At 41.1% G+C, this 14,792-nt stretch overlaps 1 protein-coding gene across 1 annotated transcript in view; it reads left to right on the forward strand.

Annotated features, from left to right (window-relative positions):
- The window catches only part of PEPD (peptidase D), a 152,138-nt gene that overhangs the window by 111,875 nt on the left and 25,471 nt on the right, over window positions 1–14,792 (forward strand). The gene's annotated exons all lie outside the window — the stretch shown is intronic.

Here is a 14,792-nt window from a genome sequence, read left to right on the forward strand (position 1 = left end):
TTCTCCCATTCTGCTCTCAGGCCAGCAAATAAATGTTTTAGAGCTAGCTGCTGCTGTGATTTTGTCACTGGTGAAGGTACTTGAGCATTTCTCAGTATTACTAATGGAACATCTTCAAGAAGAATGTACTCAATGCACAAAGCACACTTATCCTTTAAATGTGCTGTATTAGTCTTCAGTCATCAGGCTCTGAGTGCCTGAGCTTTGTGGATTGCCTGTTGGAACAGAAGCAATTTTCCTGTTACACAGGCTGGCAGCAGCTCTGTTGATTTGAGCACTTTGCAAGGGAGTGATGTCTTAGGTTTTAGCTTTCATATTTTCCAGATTGTGCATTAGTGTAGAACTCTGAGCTTCATATAGAGTGTTAGCAGGTTCTCCTCACAGTTCAGTCAGACAAAACAATCCTTTCCAGCCTGAGAGCTGAGGACACCATTGCAGCTTCAGGCCTGAAATTGTAAACAACACGGAATTGAGGAGAGCAAACTGGGAGGATGGGACTGCATAACCTGGAGCTGTAATTGGACAGTTAACCCCAATATGGAAATGGGCCAAAACTTATAAAAGTGTGAAACTCTGTGATCCATTGTCCATCCTGGCTGTAGCCTTGGCCAGGCTCTTGTTCTGCCCAAGGTGTATCCTTTGAAAGCCTTTTGAATAAATCCCTATTTATTCCTTTAACTCTGTCTAGCCTGTATTCTAGGTAGCCTCTCAAGGCATCAGGACAAATAACACTTGATATTTATCTGCAAAATGAGACTAGATATTTTGCTGTTTTAATAACAATATGCATTCTTCATCACCTGATGTTCCTCCCCTCAAGACTCCTCCCATTCCTCTTCACAGTTCATGTTGCATTTCAGTGTCACCTTTAATTTCAAGTAACATTTTTAGCAGTATTTTATGCTAATAAGTTGCAGACTGTCTTCAGAATTTGAGAGCTACTATGATGTTGTGCTCAGAGTGGTGTAGAGAATTTTTCAGTTTGCTGAACACTTTATTTACAGTGTCAGAAAGTAAGGACATACTAAATTGAATATTTCTGAGAAGTAGTTGCAAGGGTCTTTTACTAGCTTTGGGAGCTTGAGATCCACACACAGACAAATCATTCTTAATCTCTAGCAGAAGAAGAGACTGAACTTTCAGTTCTTACTGTTGTCCTGCCTGTTTGGAAGAACGGTGCAAATGCATTTACACTCTTCAGGAGACCAGTAATGATGAATTTTGTATCTACAGAAAATGGGCTGTGGACTGGTTCATTGGTTTCATTCCTTTTGTACTTCAGAGTGCAGTAAAATGCAACCTGGACTCTTGAATTACAGATCCTGTCAAGAGTCTGGTAACAAAAAAATTTTCACCATCTGAGAAGTCTGTTCTTTAGGTCCCTTTTAAGATCTCCTGGAAGACCAGGATTCTGAAAAAGGAGAAATGGAAATGCTGACCTTTACAGCATGGTTAGTGTCACAGACTTGTCAGAGAAAGCCCAGAGCGCCTCAGGGGGCTGATGCCATTGTCACTGCTGTCCAGAGGGACACTCTGCAGGGAGGGAGGTGCAGCTCCTTAAAAAAGCCTCATTTGGGAGCTCCTGGACTAAAGCCCAGGATCTGCCCCTGGGGGAGCCAGGTACTGCCACTCAAGGGAGCAAGAAATGATGGTGTCAATTCACAAGAGCCTCTTCTCCCTGTAATACTTTGTGTCTCCAGAAGAAGAGGCAAAAGAACTTGCAGGGTTGGAGGCACTAAATTTAAAATCCAGAGCCACCATGTTTCAGTGAGATTTTCTGGATTATGGAGCCTTTGTTGATTTTGCTGTTATTTTTGCTAGTCTTCATTTCCCAGGGTTCCTAAGGTCAAAGTGGCTGGTCAGGTGGCAGGAGCCATTCCTGGAGCAGCCTGGGTGAGGGTGGGCACAGCACAGTGTAGGAAATGCTGTTTATCTCCTTGATTGTGCCTTGTGGCAGGGCTCACAGGGCACATCTGGTAGTTGTCATCAGGATGTTGATGATTCCTGGGGTCTTTCTGACTGCAAGATAGGGATGAGTACTTTAGGGAGAGTCACTGACCAAATACTGGCTTACATAACTGTGTTTATGGAAGGACACAGCTTGCTAGCAACCTTAAGCATTCTGTATAGGTCTGTTCAATTCAGAGATTTGCATTTCTTTTTCCAGTTTGGCTCTCATGTGAACCTAATTAACTTTTGAATGCAGGTATTTTCTGAGAGATAATAGACCTCCTAATAAAATTCTGTGTATATTTCTATATACACAGAATTTGTATATTTATAACTGTATATATATACAGTTGTTATAATTTTTAAAATACTCCAAAACATTGTATTTCATTATAGAGAAGCATTCATCTGCCACATTCTGTGCATGGTCCCAATATACAAACAGCTCTAATCATATATATGGGTCTCCTTTCCTTACAACTCCAAGAACAGAATTCCTTCTGCAAGGCAAATAATACATTCTGAAAGTTAAGATACACTCTCTGTAGGATTACAGCCCAAGTTCAGTGCAGTTGTCACAGTTTCTGCCACAAACAAAATCTGTTTAAAAAAAAGGGGGAGGAAGACTCAGTCTTGCATAATCAGCAGTTTTGAAACCACTGAACATGGAGCACTGATGAAGACAGCGATGCTTGTCACTGAAGAGAAAGTCAGAAAAGTGTGCTTGTGTGGCAGTGGGCTAATTGTCTTTCCTCCAAAGTCAGGCCTATGATCCAAGATGTGAGAGAGGAATGTTGCATTTCTGCTTAGGGGATATTCTTAATTGTGTCAAGTCCATCTGCATTAAATTTCCTCTTCCACAGAACTAAAATTCCGGGGCAGATGTGCAGAATATTGACACTTTCATTTCCTTCAGTGACTGAGGCATCATCTGTTTCTTTGTCAGAACAGAGACTTGAGAAACAATTTTTATGTATATGTACATATATATGCTTTACAGATATATGTTACATGGAAAGAAAAGTTTTAAAAGAGTGAAATTGTAAAGCCACGTGTCCCAATTTGTCTCACTTCTATTTTCTTTTTTAATCCCATTGGATTTGCCAAAGGTTGAGGCACATTAAATGCAGTCCTGGAGCACATCTCCCAGTTTACTTTCATCTGAAATGAATTCAATTCATGCACTTCAACATTGCACTGTGTACACAAAAACACAGTAAGTGGGGACAACCGAGAGATTTCACCTCCAAGGATGACTGGAATTAAATGTTCCTGTAGATACATTCATTGTTTCTCACTCTGCTGTCTTCACACAATGCATATAACAGTCAGAGCTGAGCTAATGAGCAGCTATTCAGTAATTTAGTTTAACCTTTTGTTCTGTGCATGGCCTGGAGCTGTTTATTGCCTCCTGTGCAAAACCTGCTCTGAATCCAAAATTATCAATGTGTCCTCACCAGTTTTTTCTCAGAGTGCTCATCATAACAGTGCACAGGTGCTGGGCAGGCATGGAGGTTTGCTTGCCCTGCATCTTAAAGATGTGCAAGTGTGCAGCAGTCCCCCTTCTGCAGGCAGGAGCCAGCAGGCTAGAGAAGTTAGTGTAAAAGCTCTTGACTCATTTGGGATTCCAACATGGAAATTCTTCAGACTCAAGATCTTTTTTAAGAGAGTTGAACATTGCTCTTGCTCAAACCACAGCTGTTTTGACCTCTGTTACAGCTGCTGAGAGACCAGCCTTTCTGCAAATCACACTCCAGATTGTCAAGCCAAACTCTGGTAAAATGAAAGAAAATGATTAATGAAAAAAATGTAAAATAAATTTTAAAAACCCCCCGTGTTTGAAGCAAGTTGCTGAGCATCCTGCTGGGAACCTGAGTCTGGTGCAAGAAAGGTTGCTGATTACCAGAGGCAACTTTTAGGTGCATTTGCCATGTTTGCCTTCTTGTGAAGTCTCTTGGGTTTTTTCTTGCTTGTTTTCAGCTTTTGTAACAGATGGAGGAGGAATTATATAATGAAGAGAAATCTTCAGTGGTTTATCAGGAGCTGTGCTTGCCTTGGTGGTGGGAGTCTTCTGGAAACTGGGTAGCCCTAGAAGTAAATTAACCTGGAGCTTCCTGTGGATTTGCATCTTGTGCTTGGTGGGAAGCTCTGCTTGGACTGGTGGAAGCTTTTCCACTGGTGCTGCTGTGTCTCTCCTCCATGGCTGTAGTAACACATGAATGGATGTTGCACTTTTGCTTGCATGAGGTCTTCTGTCCTTTAGCCAGCTGCCTTCATTGCAAAACAGAGCCCTGGGCCTCTTCTTCTGGCAAGTGTCACTGAAATTCTTTTTAGAATTGGAAATTTTTTTAATATTTTACTGCAGGACTGGAGTAGGCAGCATCATCAGAAAGGTAATTTGAAATTCTGTGTAGAGGAGTAGATGTTCATGGAAGTGAAGGACTGAACCCTAACATGTCAGCACCAAGGGGCCAAGCAAAGCTCACACAGACACAGTCAGGGGATATTGCTCAACTCTGCAGTCCTTGATGCTATAACCATAAAATTACTGCTTTTAGTGGAGCTCTCCCCCACCCCCATAATTGCCCAGGCTTAAAAAAGCAAACTCTGGTGGAAAAATAGTATTGTGCAGCACAGCCTCAGTAGGATGAGGCTGCTGGGGGCAGTGGGGAAGGGCAGGGGTGAGGTCTCAGCTCTGGTGTCTGGAGCACCTCCTGTGGACGCCTCTGATGGCAGCAGCTCCAAGCCTGAGCTGCAGGGCTAGATCAGACTCTTTTCTGAGCAAGTTGGGCATGTTGTTAATAGTGGAGAGCTCTGAAGGGTTAGAAAGGGCACATGTGCATGGCTCCCAAATCTGTCTCACTCCATCCCTTATCCTAGTTGCATAAGTTAGATCCAATGTCTGTGTGTTTGCTTTGTTATCCATCATTAGTCACTGGTTTCACCTGGGAGACCACTACTGTTTGCTCTCTGAAATTAATATCAATCTATTGGGAAAAAAAAAGTGTGAAATAATTTGTTTTGCTGTAAGTCCCTCTCTGAAGAAAACAATTTGTTGAAGAAACATGATCTAACTTTCAAGTTAACCCTACACTGAGCCAGGGCTTGGTACCCTGCTGGTATCCCTCCTAACCTGAATCACTCCATGCTGTGTTGTGACTCCATGCCCATGGAAATGCCAGTGGGGGAGGAAAGGAGATGCTGCTGAGGAGCAGTGCCAGGCTGTGCCCAGGCAGGGGGTGCTGCCAGCCCGCAGGCAGGGCACTGCTGGATGTTCCTGTGAGCTGTGCCCACTCCAGCCCTGGCACACCCTGCTCGTGCCCCAGTGAGTTACTGTCAGGGACACACAGGGTCAGTGGTGTTGGGGAGGTCTCTGTGGAGTGGCTTCTCTTTTATTCTTCAGCACATGGCTGTGTATTGATAGCATGGGCAGCCTCTCAAGTGATTTCTGCTATTTGTTGGTCGGGTTATTTTCTTAAGCATTTAAGGAATATTAATAATACAAATATTAATACAATATTTATATTATTATAAATTTAATTCCTACTTGATGAAGACATATAGTTGCTACATATAGAAAGTTTCTCTGTACAGTTTCTGTTTATAGAAACATTGAAGTTTCTGAAATATAATAAGTTGCTACTGTGTTGAGAAGAACTAAAAAGGAAGTATGCCTATCTCAGCTTTGCAATTAGAACTGTTTTGCATTAATGCACTAGAGCATAAACAGAGTCTTTAAGATTAATGAGCTAAATATTGGAGCAATCACATACTTTCCATCTTCATCCTTTTGCAATTGCATCCTGGGACCTCCAAGCATTACTCTCTGTCTTTTCTGTAGACGAATGGAAAATCACAGGAGAAGGGGAAGGAAAGGAAAGGAGCTGGTTGTGCTTAGCATGCCTGGTATACTGCAAAATCTACGTTGAAAAAATTATTTTTTTTAATCTTTAAAGTTAAATACATTAATATTTGGGGTGCAAGGAAGAAGGAATTTAAATACCTCACTCTGTAAGGTCCGTTGTCCTAAATTCCAGTTTCCATAAAGATCTCCTTGTCTAGCAAACTGCTCCCAAGGAACAGTTGAGTAAGGCCAGGTTGGCAGCCACTCAAGTCCCTATCTCTACATTTTTATGATTTGAAAAGCTTGTGTATACAGAGTCCCCATTGAATCAAAATTGCATTCAGACATTAGCTATGCAGCTGGGAATATCTGCTGATTGATGTTTGTTTGTTTCAATAAACGAAAAATAAAAATTAGTTCCAAATATGCACAGAAGTTGTTGTTCATCACATCAGTTTATGTGCAGTGTGAATTCCTCCTTGGGATACTGACATTACCACAGGGTTTCCCTATAGGATTTCTATCTCTGCATTTTTCAAGTTGGAGCTCATCTTATATGCATATCCCCAAGTTCTGCATTTTACTATCAAGACAGTGAGTGTTCCCTTGCCTCTGGCTTTCAGGCTTTGCTTTTCCAATAAATGCATTTGAGGAAGGTCCTGAAGAAAATCTGTGCCCCAGGACTGACATCTCTGATAACACAAGATGGAGGTTTCTCCATGTCAGGGCTGGAAGGTTCCTTGTGTATGGCTCTCCCAAAAATCCAGTTTCACTTAAAGACATGGGTTCTTTAAGCTCCTAAATCCTGTCTTCCAGGGTCAAAGAGCAGACTTTGCAGATTTCATTGATTCCAGGATTGCCATATAATCTTTGACCAAGAAAGTGCAGTCAAGTACACTTCAAGTACAGTCAAAAACATTTCAGGCAAAGAAGTAGACCTACATATCAAATAAAAGATCCTTTTATTAATCATGTGAATACTAGCTGATCCTCAGAGCCCACAAGAAATGGGTGCCCTTTTGCTGGAGATGCTAAATAAATGCAGAGATAAGTAGTTCCCAAAAGACTCAGGTGTTGTGAGATGGAGAGGCCAAGGGGAGCAGGCTGGAGCAGCCAGTGAGCACAGGCCAGCAGTGTCTGGCTCAGAGAACTTCAGAAATTCTCTGTGGCTGCTAGTCCCTCCTCTGTCTTTGCTCCAAGTCAAGTCTTACATTTTGCAGTTGAGAAAGAGTGTTTGAAGGGGTTTCTGTAATGTTTGGAGCTACCCTTCCACTCTGTCATTTCCAAATGAACAATTTGAGAAACAGAATGATTCAGGAGGGCCTTCTGTAGGTCTGGGGCTGAGCACTTCCATTGAAGAGCAGGAGGAATCCTTGGGAGCTCTCTAGGGTGGAACATCACAGGTCACCATGAGCCACCTCCAGAGGCAGCCTGGGAGGCAGGCAGGCTGTTCCTGTGGGTGACCCCTGTGTCCTGCTGCAGTTTCAGTGCCAGCCACTCCTGCTGTCCCTTTGTGTGTGTGTGCAGAGCCAAGTTAATCCCATGTGGTCTTTGTCCTGTGGGCAGCTGTAACTGCATCAGTTGAGCTGCTCTGTGAAACTCTGACCACTTTTTGTGCATTTCTCCTGATTTCTTCAGGGGTTTTTTATTGTTGTAACTTCCTAAGTGCTTTGCAATGGAGGGGTTGTCTTAGCTAGTTTTCCCATGTACAGCCTTCCAAGGAATGTTGTGAATTAGAAGGACAAAACAAAGAGGCCACTTCATTTTCCAGTGTTTTGCCTCCTCCCTGTTTGCCTGATGCTAAAGGATTGAAGCAGTAAAGCTGATGGGGGTAGAGGGGCAAACCCAGGGACTTCACAGGGTGATTGGTCTGTATTTCAGTACAGCAAGATGTAGATTTTGGATGGTATGTCCTCCTTTGGTACCTAAATACTGAGTGAGGCACAGTTCTTTCAGTCAGACTGTCAAGAATTAAGTTTAGAACCACTACCAGTTTAAATAACCTACTTATACAACAAAAAATGCTGTGATTTGAATTCAAAGCAGCAGTATGAGTCCCTGTTCTATTTTCTAGTAAAATGCCTCTAACAAAGAAAGAAGAGTGGAGAATCCAGCTCAGGTAGAATAGTACCAGGAGCAAAGATTAAAATAATTCAATTAAAGAACTGTTTAATAAAAACAATTTAATGAAAACTAATAGCTAGGGTATATATTTGGCATAGCAGATCATATTACCAGCAGGTGTTTCTGTTATTAAGCTGAGCAGAGTTGTACTTGGCAACATGCAAATTCAAAATTTGCAGCTTCACAGATTACTGCTTCTTTTTGTCCACAACAAATATATTACTTCTTTACAATTCAGATTGATTTTTGGTTTCTAATACTGCTTAAGAGTAATTGTCACTGTGTCCAACTAGGATTGAATTCCATTATACCTAAAGAAAATAACTGTAACTGTTACTAATATTTATCCTCCTAGGTAAAAAGTTCTTATTCACATGCAATGGGTGTTTTTTGCATTGTAGTATTTTTTATTATGTGTAGTCCAGAGCTGTGTTAGTGGAACACCATGGTGATGCTTCTCTGTGCTGTATAAAAGCAGTAGCTGATTTTGGTGAATTTTTCAAAAGAAACTGGTCTGCAAACTGGAATTTTTGACAATAGCACAACAGGGAAGGGTATGAGAGCACAATCTCTTTTACAGTTTGTATAATTTCAAGATGCCCATATGAATTATTCCCATTCAGATTGTCATATTTTAGTCAAAGCACTGCTGATCATTATTAATCTGCTGTAATATCTGCAGCAAAACAATTCTCCTCAGGAATAAAAAATTAATGACAGAACTTGAAGACTTTATTCCAGTTCCTCTGAAGAGCAAATGCTTTTAGGGCATGTTGTAACCAATATTTGATGTTCACAAATCTTGCTGAATGGCACCACAGTATTATTTTTCCCTCCTTGCAGTTCAGAATGTGTTACTGTGTTGAAAGACAGATTGGAAAGTGAATCTTGTCAATATATGTTTTTAAAAGCTATTTGTAATCTGCTCTCTCTTCTCTATTAAATAGAGTGGACTGTACTTTTTTTTTGCTGGCATTAATGTTCATTAATTGATAAACAAACAAAAAATTCAACAAAAGTTGAATACTGCCTCTCTGAGATGGACCCAGCAAAGGTAGAACAGCTTTCTGTGGTGTGTTAATTGTGATTTTCTCAGTGTAAATGGTTGATGCATTGCTGCTACTTAGGAAATAAAAGCAGAAGGCACTAAAGGAGGCATAGACAATACTGTCAGTCAAATTGAAATTCTTTATTCTTTCAAGGTATTAATTAAAAATGGTATGATTGATTACTGGAGCTCTCATTGCTGGTCACCTGTCCAGCACAGCAGTAACCCATGGTGAGAGAAGAAAGAAAAGGGAGTTTTGTGCAGAGCCTCAGGGAAAGCAGCAATCTATGGAAATGTGAAGGATCTGATTGCAGACCTGGGAGCTGCTGCTCCTGCTGGGATGGACAGGACCACTGCAGCATTCAGAGGATGAAATAATGCTGAGTTATCCCCAAAGGTACAAAAACTGGCATTTAAACTGTTCCTGCCCTGAAATCCCTCTCATCTCCAGGTACCTGAGCAGAGCCTGCAGGAGCTGCCATAGCTCAGGGGATTTTTCACTACTTTAAGGGATTCTTCAAAGGTGTGGCTTGCAAAAGCAAATACATTTAGATTTCTTTACAGACTCAGACTAAATTGGCTGCAGGTTTTTTGCCTTTCTATACTGAATGGGGTTTGGCTTAAGACCTTTTTTTTAAAATCGTTTTTTCCTAATTGTAACATGCTGTATATTGTAACATTGTGCAGTTCTGGTTTTGGGGAATGAGCTGCCTGTACCTTGTCTGATTTTTAGTACTTGCACTGATTTTCTCACATCTCAGTGTTCAGGAATTGTGCTTGATATTTGCTGTAATTTGAGTTGAAGTGCAAAGTTCACAAGTCCTTCAATCTTGACACTGCATCAGCTGTAGCTGTCAGAGTGCAAACCTGCCAGACATAAATTGTGCTGTTTGCCCTGAGTCTTATCTAAACAGGCTCTTTTCTGAGCTCCAAAGATTGATAAGTTTCCACACTGCAATCACTCCCTCCAACACTTCCTTCATCCTGTCAATCCTTTTCCTTTTTTCCTCTTCAACATGCACCTCTTTTGGAAGGAACGTGCTGTAAAATAGTGTCTGGCAAAACTCAATCCCAGATGTGGGAAAAATCCCTCTTCTTGCCATCTATTCATATTGCTTCTCCTGATGTTTCTGCATGGCAGAATGTTATCCTCATGTTGCTCCTGATGAGTGACAACTCACCTTGTGCAGGGTTTATAACTGGGAGGATGGAATTACTGCTGGAAACCTCCATCATCCATGCAAAGGATGGAATTACTGCTGGAAACCTCCATCATACTGATGCAGAATGTCACAGGACAGCTGAATTGCACAGTGCTGTTCAGTCTTTTGAAGAAGTCCAAGTTTCAGAGGTGATGAGGATCAATCTCTATTTCCCTCCAGTAACTCCCATCCCTGTAAGGCAGGTAGATCTTTCTGGGGAATGAAGGGGTGACTTTATTGCCCAGAAATACCATCCTGGTGTGGAGCTGTGCCACTGGGGCTCCAGGCACAGGGCAGGGGCAGGTCTGGCAATCCCTGCAGTCACAACTGAGGCTATTTGCAGGTGTGAGCAGCAGCAAATTCTGTCTAGTTCCATTTTGTGCAGGGAAAGTTAACAGGCTCTTCTCCTCCCATGGCAGCCAGATGCAGCCATGCCACAGCTGGAAAGTGCAGTCAGAAATGGCATCCCTGAATTTGGCATCCGTGAGCCATGTGTTCATCCACACAGTCTGTGAAGATTTGAACAGCTTCACTGCTCCCAGACATTGGCAGAGTCACAGCCCAGCTTTTGGGGGTTTGCCCGTGGCACAGCTGCTTTACCTGGTGCTGCAAGACCCCAAGTTCAAAACCAGAGCAAACACTGAGTGTTTCCTGTAGTGGGCAAAAAGAAAGCATGAAAATCACAAATATGACAATTGTTTCTCTAGCACCCAGCTGAAGAGGGAGAAGATAATTGGTTTTTAGTGTTTAAATTATGTTTTGCTTTGTTTTTTAACTGGGTCTGATTGAGTTCTAAAGTCCTATTGTTTTATGTCTGATATGGTCCGTGCCAGTTGGCAGATTTCAGTCTGTTCCAATGGCTTGCTGGCTGGTCTGGGATTGTGTGTTCTGTCTGCATTTCAGTGGCACTGCCAGGGGACATTGGGCCTTTTGCCCTTGTCTGTGGACACTTGGAAATTAAATGTAACTTAACCTTAGCACAATTTGGGGAGAAGTTACTAGAACCTTGCCATACTCGTTTTTTTTAGTAAGATTGTGACATCTATGTTGGCAAAAAACCCCCACCCAACAACAACAACAAAAAAAAACCTGTTAAATCATTTGTGGTTTAATCATTGTCACATTACAACCACAAAGTACCCTAAGTGGTGGCCAAAAAAATCCTGTTAGGCCTTTTCAGAGTACTTTCTGACCAAAGTGGCTAAATACCACGCAGTAATTCTAAATTATTTTTGTATGCTGTTTCTACTTTATGTTCTCAAATGGCTTCTAATAAAACTTCAGATAATAATCACTGGGATAAAAATACCAGTGAGTTAACAGCAGCTGAGGAACAGTTTATAGTGTGATGTGTTATAGCAACTCATCTTTTTAATTCTACCGTTTAAAAATTTATGGTATATTCATCAAAAGATAGGAATGCTTTTGATTTCTGGTTTCACAAGAAGCTTTTCTTTCTTTTTGGGGGCTGGCAAAGAGGGCACAAAAATCCCCTCCATTGGTGTGATCAAAGAGGTCACACATTATTGCAGAGATCGTTCTATGATGTTCCAGAGTCCTTGAACCTGGTGTTTTATCTGAAATTTTGTGTGGTTTGGCAAACAGATATCAAAGAGGAAATATTTTCAAGAAAGTAAAATAACATTAATTTTTTTTCCTTTCTTTCACAGTAATATCTAAGAGTATCAGACCACATTTAGCTTTATGGGGATACCTTTAAAAAAAGACTTTAGGCAAACTTAATGCACTCATTTTGCCATTTTTAAGTGGTACCTCACACATCTACAAATTTCCACTGTACAGTTTGAATTATGTCTGAAAATGAATAACCTCCCTAGATTTTTGTTAATGAATGCATAGTCTGGTTTATTTCATTACTGAACATCTCCAGTGTCTGATTGCTGCTGTTTTGGCGTTTTATCTGAAATTTTGTGTGGTTTGGGAAATAGATATCAGAGAGGAAATATTTTGAAGGAAGTAAAATAATATTAATTTTATCTTTTTCCTTTCTTTAATATCTAAGAGTATCAGTTATATCTAAGAGTATCAGATAACATTTTACTTTATGGGATACCTTTAAAAAAAGACTTTAGGCAAACTTAATGCACTCATTTTGCCATTTTTAAGTGGTGCCTCACACATCTACAAATTTCCACTGTGCAGTTTGAATTATGTCTGAAAACGAATAACCTCCCTATATTTTTGTTAATGAATGCATAGTCTGGATAATTTCATTACTGCACATCTGCAGTGTGGGGTTGCTGCTGTGCAGCTCATTCTCTCTGTATCTCCAGGAGTCTCTGGTGCTGTAAGAGGTGGGTTTGAGCTGACCTCTCTGCTGAGCACGGGCTGCATGCAGGTAACAAACCCAGCCTAACGAGCCTGGGACTGAGCTTCCCTGCCTCAGTGACCTCTATCACCCAGTGTCTCATTTGGCACAGAATTAGGAAGGGAGCAGACACCTCATCAGCAGATTTTCCTCAGTACAGACTCATTTTGGTACAAGCTGTCAAAGTCCAAGGACCCTCCAGTCTGACTTTTTAAACCTCATCTGTCACTGGACTATAATTGGTTTATGAATTGGCTTAAAGATAATAACAGAACTAACCTTTCTACACAAAAAGCACGTCTGCAACTATCATAAAAGTTCTTACACAAAAAGCATGTCTGCAACTATGATAAACTTCACCAAGGCTTAAAAGTAATACACCTGAATGATACATGAGTCAAACATGCTGGTGAGTGCTTGGTGGTGGGAGTCAGTGCTGGTCAGGTGTCAGAGCACTCAGCCACTGAGAAACTCACACACCCAAGGGCAGAGGCACTTGTGTGGGAGTAGTTGTGGGGTTTGGTTGGTTTTTAGCTGCTTTTTCTCCCTACAAGAATGCTGATATGGTGTTTGACTTCTGCTTGCAGCAGGCACAGAGCTCTCTGCTGGACCCCCAATAACCCAAAAGTTGAGGAGCCCCCACAAACCAAGGATTCTCTGTACAAAATGTTCATTCAGCACTGTTCAGCCAGCGTTGTTCTTCTTCACACCTGCAAGTCTGCAGTCTGTAGGGCAGATTGTTCCCTGGCTGCCTGCAGACTCCTCTGTGTTATTGTTTTAACATGCTAAAGCTATCCACACAGGTGTGTGCACAGAATGAGCATCTCTGGCCCTTCAGCATTCTGCACCTGAGCAGAATGAGGCACCTCTGGGCTTTGACAGAGGCACTCACATATTCTCACTCACATATTCTCCCTGCAGTCCTTGGGGCATTTCCAGATTGTTGAGCTGCACATCATATGAGAACACCAAAAGGTTCTGCTCATGGCTTCCTATCAAGTTGTCAGGTTGATGAAGCTATCAGCTCTGATATTCAATTTTTCCTCCTTTCTCTGCTTTTTTGCAATTATTGGAGTTCAGTATCTACAAAGGAAAATTAGATTAGCAGAATTTAAGGATTTCAGCTCTTTGAGTGTACTTGCTAGTTATCTAAAAAACACCTGAGTGCAGGGATGTCAGTCAGTCCCAGAGACAGCTGGGCTTGCACAGGCCATTGTATTATGAAGATTTCAATTGCCACATAAAGCTAATCCAATTTTAGTTTTAAAATAACTTTAAAGCATATATTTCTGTTTTACAATTTTAGTTTTAAAATAACTTTAAAGCATATATTTCTGTTTATAATAAATACATGTGAATATACTTTTGTATAAAATGGACTAAGACATCTTCCTTAAATTATGGTTGTTACTTTTTTCAGTGGATTTTTCCTATACTTTTAAGTAGTTGCCTTAGTACTGTAAAATAGTTCTTTCTCTTCACAAAATTAATGTTTTTAATATTACAAAGACAATAGGAGATATTTGAAGATTTGCATTTAGATCCTCTTTCTTTGTCAAATTACCTGTTTAAGAAATGGGTAGAAATCTGTTTGAACTTTATTATTAAAGTTTATTTTTAGCATGATGGGAATCCTCTCATATCAAACAAGACAAGGATATCACCATTTTTTAAGTGAAGACCAAAAAATCACTCCAATTATTTCACTGTCTCTGCTCAGCTCAGAATATCTTCCTATGTTGTCTTAGTACTCAAGTAACATTCTGTATATGAGATTTTTATCCAGGGCTTGTAGGTTAAGTGTCCTGGAGGGAGATGGCCACCACCCCATAGTCATAACAGAATAAAGCATGAAGCCAGACAATAGAACAGAAAGTGCAATCTATCTACAAACCCTTTCTTTTTAATTAAGACTATTTGAATACCTATTTATTTGTATTATTTAGCAGGGTGCCTCCAGTAGAGGTTTAATTTCCCTGTGCCCAGAGCTGCCCCAGTGCTGTCTGCAGCTCCAGCAGCATGGGGGACACAACTGGAGCTGACATGTTTCATATCTCTAGCAAAGCTCCTGGCACTGGCTGGATGGTAAAAGAGTGCTCCAGAGCCATTTTGCTGGGCTCTGTCTGAAGCACCACCCTGGCTCCAAGAGAGAGCCCAAAGGTGCAGATTTTCCATCCAGCCTCATTATGTCTTTCACAGTAGAGCTTTTTGTTGTCCTCAGTCTCTAATGGAGCAGATAAGATGAATAAAAACCAAAACAGATGGAGAATTAGGAAGGAAGAAGGAGAGGAGAAG

The sequence above is a fragment of the Melospiza georgiana genome, chromosome 14 (genome assembly GCF_028018845.1).
Source record: "Melospiza georgiana isolate bMelGeo1 chromosome 14, bMelGeo1.pri, whole genome shotgun sequence".
NCBI classification, from domain to species: Eukaryota; Metazoa; Chordata; class Aves; order Passeriformes; family Passerellidae; genus Melospiza; species Melospiza georgiana.